Source organism: Neofelis nebulosa, chromosome 5 (assembly GCF_028018385.1).
Source record: "Neofelis nebulosa isolate mNeoNeb1 chromosome 5, mNeoNeb1.pri, whole genome shotgun sequence".
Classification (NCBI taxonomy): Eukaryota; Metazoa; Chordata; class Mammalia; order Carnivora; family Felidae; genus Neofelis; species Neofelis nebulosa.
The window spans coordinates 85,535,468-85,550,823 of NC_080786.1; the positions used below are offsets into that span (position 1 = coordinate 85,535,468).

Sequence of the window (15,356 nt, forward strand, 5' to 3'; positions counted from 1 at the left end):
TCTGTAAGCTTCTGCCTTCTGTTCTGGGCCTCTCTGTCTGGGATGTCTCATAGGCATCTCAGACGCCAAGTAGAAGTTTGGGAGCCACTTTAGCAGCTGTATTCAGCCACTTCCATTCCTCCTTTACTCCAAAATATACCTCAGGTCAGTCAATTCCTGTAGGGAAAATTCTGCCTTTTGTAAACAAAGTCTAGCTGTCACTGGACGGAGAAGCCATGTCTCTGATTCGTGAGTTCCCCCTTTTTCTTGAGAATTTCTCTCTAACCATTACCCCAGCCCACAGTAACCTGGATGAGGGCCTGCTATTTTCCCTGCATCAATCAACTCATGCCTCTTCCTTCGCTTTCCTCCAGCAGAGACAAAGCCGTGCTCTTTGACAAGATTTGTTTCACTGGAGACTCAATGATAACAAAAAAGAAGTAAACGCGGGTCATGCTGTGACACAAGATACCGGGTGGGCTTTTCTCTTTGAGGCCTGCGGACCCCGCCTCATCCCGGCCTCCGCTTCTGTATCCCCCTCATAGGCATTATCTCAGCACTTGCCAAGCAGAGTATGTGCCCAGTCTCCTTGCTTCCTCAAGTCTCCACCCAGACAGCTGGAGTAAGTTTGTCCTATTTATATGCTCTGTTTCTGCTTCTTGTTAGCACACCCATCCCTCCCTCAAATAACCGGCATTGGAAATGACCCTCGGAGGAGACCAAGTCCACTTCAGAGCCATGGTCTTGTAACATTGGAATGAAACCAAAGTGTGACACAGTGACCTTGGTTTGCACAGTGAATGGGCACCACACCTCTGGCCGGCCTCATTGCCACCTTAAGAACTGTTGTGGGGATGCCTGGGTGCCTCCGTCAGTTGAGCGTCTGACTTTGGCTCAGGTCATGATCTCATAGTCCGTGAGTTTGAGCACCGCGTCGGGCTCTGTGCTGACAGCTCAGAGCCTGGAGCCTACTTCCGATTCTGTGTCTCCCTCTCTCTCTGCCCCTCCCCTGCTCATGCTCTGTCTCTCTGTCTTAAAAATAAATAAAAACATTAAAAAAAATTTTTTTTAAAGAAACACAGAAAAGTGCCCACCATACTTGAATGTGCATACCAATCACCTAGGGATCTTATTAAAATACAAATTCTAGGGACGCCTGGGTGGCTCAGTCGGTTAAGTATCCAACTTCAGTTCAGGTCATGATCTCACAGTTCGTGAGTTCGAGCCCCATGTCAGGCTCTGTGCTGACAGCTCGGAGCCTGGAGCCTGCTTCCGATTCTGTGTCTCCCTCTCTCTCTGCCCCTCCCCTGCTCATGCTCTGTCTCTCTCTCTCTCTCTCTCTTTCAAAAATAAGCAAACATAAAAAAAAAAAAAAAAAAAAAAAGAACTGTTCTGGCCCTTATCAGCCCTTGTCAGCATGTAGCAGAAGGCTCCCATACAATCCTTGACCACAAGCCTCCCCACTGTTGTGAATCTGCAATCCTAATACTATAGAATATTGAAACTTAGGCATTCTCAAACGATTTGGTCTCAAGACTCTTTTCCATTGTTAAGAATTACTGAGGACCTCAAGAGATTTTGTTTGAGTTATAGCTGTCAAAATTTACAGTGTTAAAAATGAACACAGAGGGATTTAAAAAAATATTTATTTACTAATTCACTTTAAAATTACAATAATAAACATGTCAATACAAGGAACTTTTTATTTTATAAAAAGTAATTTTTTATTTTTTATTTTTATATTATTTTATTAAATTTTTATTTAATTTTATTTTTATTTTATAAAAAGTAATTCTACTTCCCAAAACAAAAGTCTTACAGAGAAATGTGGCCTTGTTTTATATTTTGCAAGTTGCTTTAATGTTTAGCTTCAGAGTTGACCCTGGAGTCTCATAGCTTCTCCTGCATTCAGTCTGTTGTGCTATGTTGTTTGATGTGTATGTGGAAAATCTGGCCTTATGCATATATGTAGTTGAAAAGGGGAGGAATATTTTAATAGTTTTCTTAGATAATTCTGGGTGTTCTTTTTTTCATACTACATCTCAACTCAAGAGGTGGTAGTTTTTTTTAAAGTTTCCTTACAATGTAGAATATTAAACCACATCAATGAACTTTTTGCCTTCTTACATTAAAATCTATTCCTTTATCTTGCACTTTGACTTTATCTTTTTCTAACATCATACATGGGCCATTTAAAACAAATTGATTCACTGAGTTATATACATTTGTTCGTTTAATTAGTTAGTTAATTTTTATTTTATTTGAGAGAGAGAGAGTGTGTGAGAGGGGAAGAGGGGCAGACAGAGAGAGAGAATCTTGCAGTCTCTACACTCAGTGCAGAGACCAATCTGTGGCTCGATCCCATGACCCTGGGTCATGACCTGAGCCAAAATCAAGAGTTGGATGCTCAACTGACTGAGCCACCCAGGCGCCCCAAGTTACAAACATTTTCTAAATATCAACACACTTCATTATCCAGTATTTAAAAATCACACTTGTTAATATCATCATTGGCATATCATTGGACAAGCCATTAAACCCCGGAAAGCTGTCAAGCTCGCAGTGGCAGATGCAATTTTTCCAAGATCCTGATTCTCACTTGAAAGCTCAGATTTTGTCATGGGCAACAAATACTGTCTGTTGTTTTCCTTGAAGTGACAGCCTCATGAGATTCATTTTTGAAAAAATACCTGCCAAAACCCAAGTCTGAATAACCATCGTTTATCTGTTAGTTGCTTCCTTCACATAAAAACATGTTTTCTGAAAGGGTGATTAGTACAGCTGGCTATACTCAGCCACACAACTGATTCTTCTGGAGACAGCATGGTACTTCTGAAGGAGGCAGAAGTTATGTGCGCTCACCGGTTCAACACACACAGCATGAAAACAACCGTGCTACGCAACGGTTGAGGTTTCATAAAGTTGGTAACTTTATTGTTTTATCCCAGACCGTCTTAAAAAAATTTTTTTTATGGCAAGTACACGATAGTGACGAATATACCGATTACCATACAGTCTAGGGTCCCTGTCTTGATTTGTGTTAAGGGACCAACAGTTTTACTCACTGTTGCTTTTATGCTATCACTGCGAATGTCAAAGGAGGGAGGAAAGGCAATGAACATCTTTGTACCGTTATGAAAATAGTTCTGACCTCATGGCATCCCTGAAAGTATCTTGGTGACCCCAGGGATCCATAGTACACAGTTCGAGAACAGCTGAACTAACTCACAGACTCTCAGTGGTTTCCACTTTGTACAGGCTAAAGACTGGCTGACCAGAAGGAGCATTTTATGAACTTCGACCTTCCACCTATTCTTCTGCAGGAAGATAAATAAAGAGGACTTCTAAGGAGGAGCAGCAGAGAGCCCGGGTGCTGTCTGTGGGGAGAACTTTGTGTGTTGCCAGCAAGCCTCGTTGTGGTGGATGCATCTTGGGGGAGACTGCTGGTGGGAAGGTTGACATCAGCTGGGCAGCAGTCACCCCAGGGTACCGGAGGCTTATGCAGCTCTTGGGGGAAAGTCTGCTGTGCTTTGCTTGAATTCCAAAGCCGTGCGAGCTGCCAGTTCCAACGATGACCTCATTACAACTGACTGATTGAGCGAGGCAGACATCCTCCAAGGAGATCAAGTTCAGAGTGACTTTCTAATCAAACTGCACAGCGGCACGCTGCAGCTGCGGGCAGGAAGTGTGATTTGGGTTTTGCAGATGGGGCAATGGCATTTAGAGAGGGCAAGTGAATGGACAACAGTTGTGGAGTTGTGAACTAGCTTCATAGATTCAGAGACTTCTAGGGCTAGAGGAGAAGTCAGAGATCGACCAGACAAACTGAGTTAGAAGGAGTGGAAAGGTGGCTCAGGATTCATGGGCTACTAATGCTCATGAGTTCCCTAGGCAGCCAAGCCGCTCCTTTGCCCACCCCACCAAGGTGGCTCCGTGCCCCTGCGTCATGTGGCTCAGCGGGACCGCCTCCCCAAAAGGAAGCCAGCTCTTCAGTGTATCTTTGGTCTATTGACAATATTTTCAGAGAGGTCAGCAGGAAGGCTCCAAGTCACAGAGTGTTAGGTGACCCGGCAGGTGGTCTCAGCTCAGCAGCTGGAAGAGGTCCAAGATTAGGTTCTTGCAAACGGTCGGTCACTTTCCCAGGGTCAGCCAAAGACCCTGGAGTGGGAAAGATTCTGAATGGCTGGGAATTGACCCCTGGCACATATCTCCCTTCCTCAGGGGACAAATATGCTTCTCTGATGTCCATTATCTCATCTGCTTCCTGCAACATCCCTGTCAGACGGATAGGACGCAGGGTTTTATCCCCATTTTACAGATGAAGAAGGTAAGTCCCACAGAAGGGACATGACTTGTTGCAGTCACATTAGTAAGTACCAGAGCAGGCACTTGAACTCGGGCCTCAAGTCTCACGGTCCAAGTCTCTGTCCAGGAGTCTGTGCTATTTCCCCTCAGCGCTGCCCGTCTGACTGTAGTATGCACAGAAGTGCCGGCAGTCATGGTCATCCCAAAAGGCACGGCTTATATTTTAGCGGTGTACATAACACACCTCTCTCAGCCTCCTTGGCCAATCTGGAATGATTCCTTCCTAAACACAAGGCACACTGACCCACTGAGGGTTGCCCTAGGACTGGCGCCCAATGGCAGTGATAGAACTTTTTTGTCTGGCTGTTCATCACTTGTGATTAAAAACCAGAGTTGCTACTGACTTTTTGTTTCGCACCGGGATGCTCTGGTGTAAAGGGAAGAGTGCCAGATTTGAGGACAGAAGGGTGGGGTTTTAGTTCCCCCGATATTTGGCAGCGGGTTACCTTTCACTCCAGCCATTTAATCTCTCTCAGCCTTAGTGTCCTCATTGACAAAAATGAGCATTAAGTATCATGTAGCCTAAGCTAGCTCGCAGGGTTTTTTTCTGAGCATCAAACAGCATCACTTTTATACAGATGCCTCGCATACTGTGAATCCCTATATAAAGGTGGGGGCCACACTCCCAGATAATTAACCATGTTTGAGCACCAAGTGGGATCTATTTTTACCTGGAAGGATGGTAGAGGCCCTCAGGATGGGCATTGCCTTCTTTAACTGGGGCCCTAGGAATTCCAACATTTGGGACATGTGAAACATGAGACGCCAGCAGCTGGAAGCAGGGCTTTGGTAGGAAGGGGAGTGAACATGATTCATGCCAGATCAGCTCACCTTCCGGCAGCTCCAGTGGGATGGGTGCGGGTCCGGGGGTGGCATTTCCTGTGTGACCAGCGCAAGACCCCACAGTCCCTGTCTACAGACTCCCACCACTCATGTGGCCAACCTCTGACCATTGTTCAAGCAGCACTGTGTACGATCTTTCACCTGTCGGAGTGGTCCAGGCCCTGGGAGGAAGGACACGCACCGCTGGCCTTCAAGCTAGGCTCTCAGGCACTTGCAAAGAGGCATATTCTCATGGCTTCCCCAGGGCGGCGCTGTGTTGCCGTGTTGTATGCAATGGCCACACGTATGGCTAGAAGCAGGACTCCAAAGCCACCCTGCTTGGGTTACCTCTTCTTCTTACGTCTATGTTCCCCCCTTTTCTTGTCTTCAGTTAGCCTGGGCTGCCGTAACAAAATGTCATAACCTGAGTGGCATCTAACCAACGGGAACTTACTTCTCGCGGTTCTGGAGACTGGCAAGTCCAAAATCATGGTGTCGTCAGATTCAGTGTCCGGGGAAAACCCATTCCGTATTCACAGAGGGCCGTCTTCTCTCTGCGTCCTCACATGGCGCAAGGGGTGTGCTAGCACTCTGGAGTTTCTTTCAGAAGGGCGTAAGTCCTACTCACCTCCCAAAGGCCCTGCCTCCTAATACCATCATATCTTGGGTTAGGATTTCAACCTGAGGCTTTTAGGGGAACACAAACATTCAGCCAATACCAAGTACCTACCTCGAAGCATTGTTGTGAGATATAAACGAGTTTCCACGTGTACAAAAGCAGTCAGGACAGCGTCTGGATCATAAACAGACACAGGCCTCTGCAGAAGCCATGCTATTTGCAGAATCATCATGTGTAAGGGTTAGAACGGGCCTTGGATGGTCCCATTTTACAAGCGGAGACATTAAGGTCCCAAGAGGAAAAGCAATTTACCTACGGTCACCCAGCTGCTAGGCTGGACTACAAGCTCAGTCTTCTGATTTCAGTTCCAGGTACTTCTGTGTGATTCCCCTTTCCTGGCCTATCCACTACTTGAGTCAATCCCATAAGCCATTAAACCAGGTCTGCTGCTGATGCTATTGACCCCCAAGACATTGGTAAATGGAAGCAGATGTCTTACCACAAAGCGGAGTGAGGACTTCTTATTTCTCTATCATCATGGCATTGTTTTCTGCCAGCCTGGATTCACAATTTCAAAAAGATGCCTGTGCACATTTCAATTCTGTCCTGCGATACCTCCCACTGCCCTGCTGCCTCATCGGTTCAGGCCCTCAATATCTGTCCCCTGGTTATTTGCCCTAGCTCCATATAATTGCCTGAGCAGTCTGCCAAAAACGCAGCTCAAGCATATCCCCATCTCTAAAATCTTCAGTGGCTTCCGTTCCCCACGGATCCCCTTCCGCTGGCACCATAGCTCTCTGCGCTCGTTGCCAACAGCTTTCTGGCTATGAGTTAGTTCACAGCATCATCCTTTAGGCACCTTTTATCCCCACCCAGCCAGCCTCTCGCTGTTTTCTGCACAAATCTTGAACTTCCTTAAGGCACTGTGTTTGCTTAGACTGTTCCCTTGGCTTAGAATGTCCTCTTGTCTCTTCCAGGACTGCAGACATGCTACCCATTCCCCTACCTCAAATGTCATCTTCTCCACGAAGCCTTCTTCGTCAACCCACACGAGGCCTCAAAGTTCTTTGTGGTGTCTCTCTTGTCTCACTTACTGTGTTCTGTGTTGTTTTAATAACTCCTGGGTCCCATGTCCCATGTCTCAAAGACCTATGGACGGGGGTGGGGGTGGGGGGTAGGGACCTCGTCTTTCCCAACTTGGTAATTGCTGCTGCCCATGCAGCAGTCTATATAATAAGCCTTTGTCAAATGAATACACTCTTCACAGTCTGTTATTGTAAGGGCGTCTCTGAATGATTAAGGTTAATATGAATAATTAAGGCTAATTATTAACCTCTGCATTATTAAGGCCAGTTCAGTCTCTGACTGCCTGTCCACAAACCAGTGACCTAGCCCTAGCAGCTCTATATCCACTGGAAGAATTTCCTTCTGGAACTTAAGACTGGTTGTTAGAGAAAGCACCCTGGGGGGGCAGAACCTAGATGGGTCTTTCACATTTGCAGTTGGCTTGAAGAAGGCTCTGAGGGGGAGTTGTATGGAGGCAGGTAAGGGTTGCCCCCAAACTGGCCTACGTTGTTGCAGATACTAAAGAAGCTGATTCATTCTCTAAACACAGCAAGTGTTTTATAAGTGGGCAGGCATTCATTCCCAACCAGCCTTTCACTTTTCCTGTGCTCTGTGAGTCTGGAATAACCAGCCAATTGGCCATGGATTCCTAGGATGCTGTCTGGAAGTGAATGCTGTTGATTCTCACAGTTTGGACTTGAAAAAACTGTAATCAACTAGTCCTTTCACCATCCTGGGTAGACTTTGCCCTTCCCATCACAAGTGGCACATAGGGCTGGATCATCCTACATCTTTCCATCTGAGTCAATAAGGGCTCTTTGAGCTCACTCTGGGCTGGACCTCGTAGGGATGCCAAGACATGATTCTCATCCTCTCAGAGCAAACAGTGTCAGAAGGGCAGGCTGTAGGAGGAGAAAGCACCTGGCCTGACTCCTTTCATAGACCTGGCATCTGGCCGGAGCAAGACACACAATATACAGAGAACGTTGCATAACTGTGCGTGAGCAGGGGACAGATGGACAGTCACTGTTAGTCTTAGAAGTAGGATTGTAGGGGGCAGGCTCCCGATTCCAGAGCCTTTGCCCATTTGGCCTGGGATGGCCCTGACCTATAGCTCCACAGGGCGTGCCCTGCACAAAGGCACCAACTGAATGGGGCGAGCAGGGGCTGAAGTCTAGCCCACACTCCATTTAAAGGCCTGCTCCCTGCCATGGAACTACATCTGCCCTCCATAGGAAGGGCCATCTTTTCCATTTTACATAAGGATGCCTTCTGCCTGACCAATCTAGTGCCAAGAGGGCTGCAGGTGCCCAAGGCATGCCTTTTTCTAATTGGTCCTGTCACAGAAGCCTGGTTTTCAGATTCACACAAAGGTGTGCTAGAGGACAGTGATGCCCAACCGACCTTTCCCTAACTCTTCGACCACCTCTCACCTTCCCCTTGTAAAGATCCTCCATTAGACTTAAACTTCTTATCCAGAACTATAGCGGTCACTCCTTTTTCTGGGTCTGAAGGCCTCCGGTGCATTCTCCTCCTCTGTGCAAGACACATACTTGTAAGTACTGTGTTTCCCTGTAAGTTGATGGACCTATTGACCTTGGTTTCCACAGCTCCTAGGAGTAGCCTGAAATACATGAATGGATGAAGGAAACCTAGGAGTAGCCTGAAATATGTGAATGGAGGAAGAAAACAGTTGGTTAGTTGCCATATAAATCCGACCTCTGTGCTGCCCCCGGTAGTATCTCATCCACACTCCCATTCTCCCACCTTCACGCCATCTTCTTGCTGATTATTGAAGTCCTCCTCTTCTTTCCTCTTTTAAATGTTTATTTTTGAGAGAGGGAGAGAGAGCGAGCGGGGGAGGAGCAGAGAGAGAGGGTGACAGAGGATCCGAAGCGGGCTCTGCACTGACATCAGAGAGCCCGATGTGGGGCTCGAATTCACAAACTGTGAGATCACAACCTGAACGATGTCAGACGCTTAACTGACTGCATTACCCAAGCACCCCTGAAGTCCTACGTTTCTTTACTACTTACCTCAAGTTCTGCTTTCTCAGGAGGCCTTCCCCAAAGGACTGAGGCCACAGATTAACGCTCTTGGTCTTTGGTACCACAAAAGGTGTGATAGAGATACTAGTAATAGCCAAAACTACCGTGGCCCTAATATGTGTCAGACTCTGAGCAGGATTCCGTTTAGTTTCGTGCTTGGGGGGGCACTTGGGTGGCTCAGTGGGTTGAGCGTCAGACTCTTGATTTCAGTTCATGACCCCAAGTCATGGGATCAAGCCCCGGGTTGGGCTGTGTGCTGAGCAGAGCCTACATGGGATTCTCTCTCTCTCCCTCGGCTCCTCTTCCCTGCTGAGACGTGCGTACTCTCACTCTCTCTCAAATGATTAAAAAAAAAAGCATCAGCCAGGCTGTGTGCTGGTCTGGAGGCTTGACTGGGGAAGAATCCATCTCCGCTCCAAGCTCACTCTGGTTGGTGGAATTCATTTCCTTGAAGTTTGTAGGACCGAGGGTCCTGACTTCCTGCTGTCTGTCAGCTGGAAGCCTCCCTCAACTCCCCGAGACTGGCATGGCTTCCGTCCTTAGTCTAAGCTGCCTCTTAAGGTTCAATGCTTCTGACAGCCAGCTCTGTTTTTCTTTCCCTGAAGCAAGCCTGTCTTGATGAATCGATGCCCATTAAAGGCTGGTTGAGCCCTTTGGCAAAGTAACTCTGAAGGGCTGTGAGTTGCTGTTGTCATGCTGCCACTCATTCACCTGTGCATCTTCTGCTTCTCACAGAATCCATGCCAGTCAATGTTGTTGACCATGACTGTGACAATGGCAGATGAGGGAAGCCCTTCAGCCGAGGAATGGGGGGGAAGCCCAGCCGGCAGGGGGAGGGCTCTGGCTGGGTGCTGACTCTTTGGGGCAGGAGGGGAGCAAAGGGTGACCATGGGATAGGGGCTCAGGAAGCATGGAAGTTCTTCAGTTCCTTTTGGGATCCCAGTGACAAAAGCTCTTCCTCCCTCCCTGAGGCAGAGTGAGGCAGCAGGGCTGGCTGTGGACCCCTGGCCGTCCTGGATGCCGTCTGCCAGTGTTGCCCACTGTCCCCTCATTCCCTCCCTGTCCCCTAAGACAATGATGTGCCATCTGATTTCCCTTTTCCTTCAGTATTGGGCTGGTGAGACTTTTCTTTTTTTCCAAATGTTTATTTATTTTGAGAGAGAGAGGGAAAGAGGGAGCATGAATGGGGGAGGAGCAGAGAAAGAGAGAGGGAGAGAGAATCCCAAGCAGACTCTGTGCTGTCAGCACAGAGCCCGGCACGGGGCTCGAACTCACCAACTGTAAGATTGTGACCTGAGCTGAAATCAAGAGTCGGACGCTTAACTGACTGAGCCAGCTGGGCTCCCCACAGCGAGGCTTTCTTACCCAGGTTCTGCTGATGACGGGTCTTCTCTCGAGCATTCAATTCCCGTGAAGGCTTTTGTCTCTGAGATCACCTTTCCATTTTCCTCTCCTGTTATGATTCTTTCTTTCTGGCTTGAGGCTCCCATTGTGTAAGTTTAGTTCTTTACCTGACCAATTCACCCTCTCCCATTACTTAGGCTCCCAAATTTCATTATGCGATGATCTTTCCCCCGAGATACCTGCTAGGCAGAAAATCGTAGTTTAAAATAATAATCCATCTCATTTAATCATTATCCACTCAGTACATGATCCGTTTTCCTGAGCTATTGTTCCATTTTATTTACTTTATCAGTCCCGTGACCGGAAAGGCAGGACCATAATCCCAGCCACCTGGAAAGGATGGGAAACACTCAGGCCTTGTGAAAACTTTTCTTACCTGCTGCAGGGCTGGGCACAGAATTAGCATTTACTCAATTAATGCTTGTTCCAGTGGTTCTATATTCTCCATTTTCCCCAAGTTTGAGATCGTGTCCCTCTTCTTCCTGATTTGAACAAATAAAGAAACATTTGCCCAGGTGAAGTGCACGAATCACCTTTGATCTTGTCCTCTCCCCAACCTGTATGTCCAAGCAATCCCAGTCATGCCCATTTTAGCTTCAAAGTATCTCCCTAGTCTACGTGCATGCAGGTCCATCCCTGTCCTCTCCCCTGTGAACCACTGTACCGATCTCCCTGTTCTCGTTCCCTCCGTTCTTGCCTCTTCCAATCCATTCCTCACAGAGCAGCCAGATACTAAACCTAAACCTCATGATGACTCTACCTTGCATAAAACCCACTGTGACTTCCCAGTGTCCTCAGAATTAATCCAAGCTATTTTCTGCGGTCCACAGGCCCTGTGCCCTCTGGCCCCTCTTCCTTCTCTCTTTCGTCTCCTGTTTGTCCTTCCTCCATGCCCTTGGCACACTGTCCTCTCCCTTCGATTCCTCCCAATGCCAAGTTCTTCTCTGCTTTAGGTCACTGCAGATGCTATTCCCTCTGCCTGCACGCCCTTCCCCAAGCTTTTTGCATGACTGGACCCTTTTTGCATGACTGGACCCTCCTCAAGAGGAAGCCCAATCCAAAGTAAGCCTTTCCTGTTATTCTCTCTTATGCCTGTTGATCTTTTTTTTTTTATGGCACTTGCTGTTTTATTCACTTGAAGTCTCTCCTTTCCTTTCCAGACTATAAGCTCCATGAGAGCAAGGACCGTACAGGTTTTGTCCACGACTATACAACTAGCTCTCAGCTTAGTACCTGACACATGGCAGACATTACAGTCTATTAAATAGAGTTTTGACAAAGGATGAATGAATGCATGATGAATGAGGCTTCCTTGAATTTTTTCCACCTGTTCCCTTTCAGCCAAATGCTATGCGTTTTAAATACTGTGTGGACTCCCTCCCTCCTTCCCTAACTTCATTCCCTCCATTTGTGCTTGTTTGTTGGGAACTTTCCATGTACATCTAATGATGTAGATGTTCACTTCCCTGCCACAGTAACAGCTTCTTTATCCGAAAGTTAGCAATTCACACCCTCTTTTCTATTCAGCACTCAACTGACAAGCCAGAAAGAAGCAAAAAGTCCTCTGCAATAAACCCCAAATTGTTATATTCCAGCCTTTGAGGTTCCCATTCAGGTTAGTTTTTAATATTTTCTCACACTTCTAGTAGGCAGCAGGACCTGTTCTCCAAATCTGCTGCTAATTAGATGTTATTTCTTTTGTTGGTGGGAAACAGTGCTGAACTCCATTAAGTTCTGGGGTTTTTCTAACACATCTCAAGAAGGGAATTTAAATCACACCTCAAGTAGACATAGAATTCTTATTTTTAATACATTCATTAATTGCAGAGTGTCAACCCTGTGAGACGTGTGTGTGCGCGTGTGTGCATGTGCGCACACACACACACACACACACACACAGACATCCTGCTTCCTGTGGGCTCACTCACCCACAGCCACCATCAGATATAATGTGTCTCCTTCCAGGGGAGGCATGAAGTACACTTTCCTTGGTGTCTTGCTAAGGATGCCCAAAGGGGTCCATTTCAGCGGATCTTCTTTTACAAGATCCAGAAACTCTGGGAGCCTGGGATTCCTTCAGCTCTTCTTGGATTGGTTGTCTAGAGTCCTAGCCCCCAGAAACTCAGATGAGACGCCAGTAGCTCATAGATGACTCCCTTCAGCATCAAGGGACTCTGTTCAACATACTTGGTCCTGACAGATCATATACCTACATGCGCCCCTCTAAGGACCCTTCCACAAATTCCAGAAGGCCAAAGCCAGTATTGACCTTAGCTAACTTGTAAGTATGAAATATTTGCTCTACTAAGTAATTATTCATTATTTACTCATTCATGTTCAGTGAGTGTCACCTGTGGGCCAGGCAGGCAATATGCTGGGAGTGCAGACATCGGCAAGACGGTTGGTCGCAGTACTGGTCACGTGCTGTTTCTAAGACCTGCCCTTTCTCTCTTACACAGCTTGTGAACTGAGTGCCCTTAAGGATCCTTAACCTCAGCTCTGTCATGTCCTTATCATTTGTTTACAATACATTCACCTATCTCAAAAACACGCTGCCCTGATTTACAGATATCGTGCTACCATATTTGTTGTTTTCTGGCTCAACTGGAACTGCCTTCCAGGCTCTTCCTTTTTAGTCTCAGGCACCCCACATCTGATGGAGGGTTGAAGTGCAGATTTAGCCTTAGGCTTATCCTTGAGGACACAGGAGTTTTTTTGGGATGAGATGCAGAGAATTGTTAGTGACTCATTCTCATTTTCCTAGGAGTTGTCCTATGAAAGGCTCATAGTTGTATACATATGATATATGATATATAATATATATACAAGATAGATATGTAAAATTTGTATATACGTATGGCTCTTTCGCTATATCTGGGAGCTTTCACCCATTTGTTGCAACCTCATTACTAGTTATTTCCATGAAAGACTCCCTGATGAGTGCTCTGGGAGCTGAACTAATGATGCAGATGTTCAGGCACACAAAATCCCAAGGGTTCAAGACCCGAAGGGAGTAGGATCAGGCCATCGGGGTGGCCAGAGCCATGTCCGCGAGGTGGCTTATGCATTTTTCTGTGTTAGGTTTCTAGGCAAACCAATAAACCTATCTTACTAATTGAAGGATTTTAAATTTCATGGGCAAGGAACTATGGGGCTTCTCTCATGAATATGGACTTCCAGTCATTCACAAAGGCATTTTGGCTCTTCCTCTTAAAAATCTGTTTGTTACATCTACTCTCCACCCTTTGCCACCGTCACTGTTGCCTGGATACCACATGTCTCCCCAGCCAGCTTGCCTGGCTTTCTTTCCTCTGATTGCCTCTAATTCATTCTCCACACATGCAAAGCCATCTTTTTTTTTTTTTTAATGTTTATTTATTTTTGAGAGAGTGCAAGCAGGGGAGGGGCAGAGAGAGGAGGACAGAGGATCCAAAGCCGGCTCTGCACTGACAGCAGTGAGCCTTATGTTGGGCTTGAACTCATGAACCATGAGATCTCATGGCCTGAGGTGAAGCTGGACCCTCAACAGACTGAGGCACCCGAGTGCGTCCCCCTACTTTTTAAATGTTTATTTAAAAAAATTTTTTTACATTGATTTATTTATTTTTGAGAGACAGAGACAGAGCACAAGTGGGGGATGGGCAGAGAGAGAAGGAGACACAGAATCCGAAGTAGGCTCCAGGCTCCAAGCTGTCAGCACAGAGCCCAACGCGGGGCTCGAACTCACGGACCATGAGATCATGACCTGAGCCGAAGTCAGACGCTCAACCGACCGAGCCACCCAGGTGCCCCAAATGTTTATTTTTGAGAGAGAGAGAGAGAGAGATAGAGAGAGAGAGAGAGAGAGAGAGAGAGAGAGAGAAAATGCATATGAGGGAGGGGCAGAGAGAGAGGGAGACAGAGGATCCGAAGCAGGGTCCATGCTGTGCGTGCAGAGCTCGATGTGGGGCTCAAACTCATGAACTGCATCTGAGCTGAAGTCAGACACTTAGCGGACTGAGCCACCCAGGTGCTACAAAGCCATCTTTTAAACTACAGATTTAATGGGTCACCATTGCCCCTCCATGGCTTCCCTAGACCTCAGGATAAAAAATTCCAAGCCTCTTTTTATTTATTTAAAAAAAGCTTTTTAACGTTTATTTATTATTGAGAAATAGAGAGAGATAGAGCATGAGCATGGAAGGGGCAGACACAGAATCTGAGGCAGGCTTCAAGCTCTGAGCTGTCAGCACAGAGCCCAACGCAGGGCTCGAACTCACAAACCGTGAGATCGTGACCTGAGCCAAAATTGGACGCTTAACTGACTGAGCCACCCAGGCACCCCAAAATTCCAAGCTTCTTTAGTCTAGTCCACAGAATCCCTCCAACTTGACACCTGTTGACCTGTAGCTACATCCATATTCCTTCTCGTTCTCTTATACTAATGCTCCAACTACTCATATCCCATGCTTGCTTTTGCTTCAGGATTTTTAACATGCTGCATTTGTGCCTGGAGCTTCCTGACCTCCCCTCCCTAATTCCTAGTCAATCCTGAAGACCCTGTTCAGATACTACCTAAGGGTGCTGGGACAGAGCCCTCAACGCCTTTCCCCACTATCACCTCCTTTCCCAGCAATCTTTCCCAGAGCTTCTGGGTATCCCTCTGTTGGTCCATTGCCAGAGTCTAGGCTAATTGCCTGCTTAATCTTCTGTTCCCCTTACTGGAATGTAAGACCCTTGAGACTCCGATTCCCTCCTATTCATTATTGTGTCTCCAGTTACTTAGCACAGTTCCCAGCTGAGAGTAGGGAAGGATTCCCTAAGGACTGAATTAATTCATTCATGAATAAATTTGTTGGGATAGATAGATACATCCTAGGTCTTGATGTCAAGGATGGTCTTGATGAAGCAGGTGACACGGTAAGAAAAACCTAGGCAGGAAGTCACGAGTACTGAGTTCCTTATAAACTCAGGCAAGCCACTTCTCCTCTCTGTACCTGAACTCCAGTTTTCCCATATACAAAATACTGGAATCAAAATCCCAGAGGTCCTTTTCAACCTTTTGTGGTCCATAG

At 46.7% G+C, this 15,356-nt stretch overlaps 1 long non-coding RNA gene across 2 annotated transcripts; it reads left to right on the forward strand.

The window, feature by feature from the left end:
• Positions 1 to 32: 32 nt before the first annotated feature.
• LOC131511401 (uncharacterized) lies at positions 33 to 6,926 on the forward strand. Of its 2 annotated transcripts, none has more exons than XR_009261506.1 (5): positions 33 to 228; positions 354 to 601; positions 3,238 to 3,372; positions 4,201 to 4,306; positions 6,763 to 6,926. It is a non-coding gene; the product is annotated as an uncharacterized LOC131511401 (long non-coding RNA). The 2 variants fall into 2 exon arrangements; XR_009261507.1 differs by having other exon boundaries at positions 33 to 144.
• The last annotated feature ends 8,430 nt before the right edge of the window (positions 6,927 to 15,356 follow it).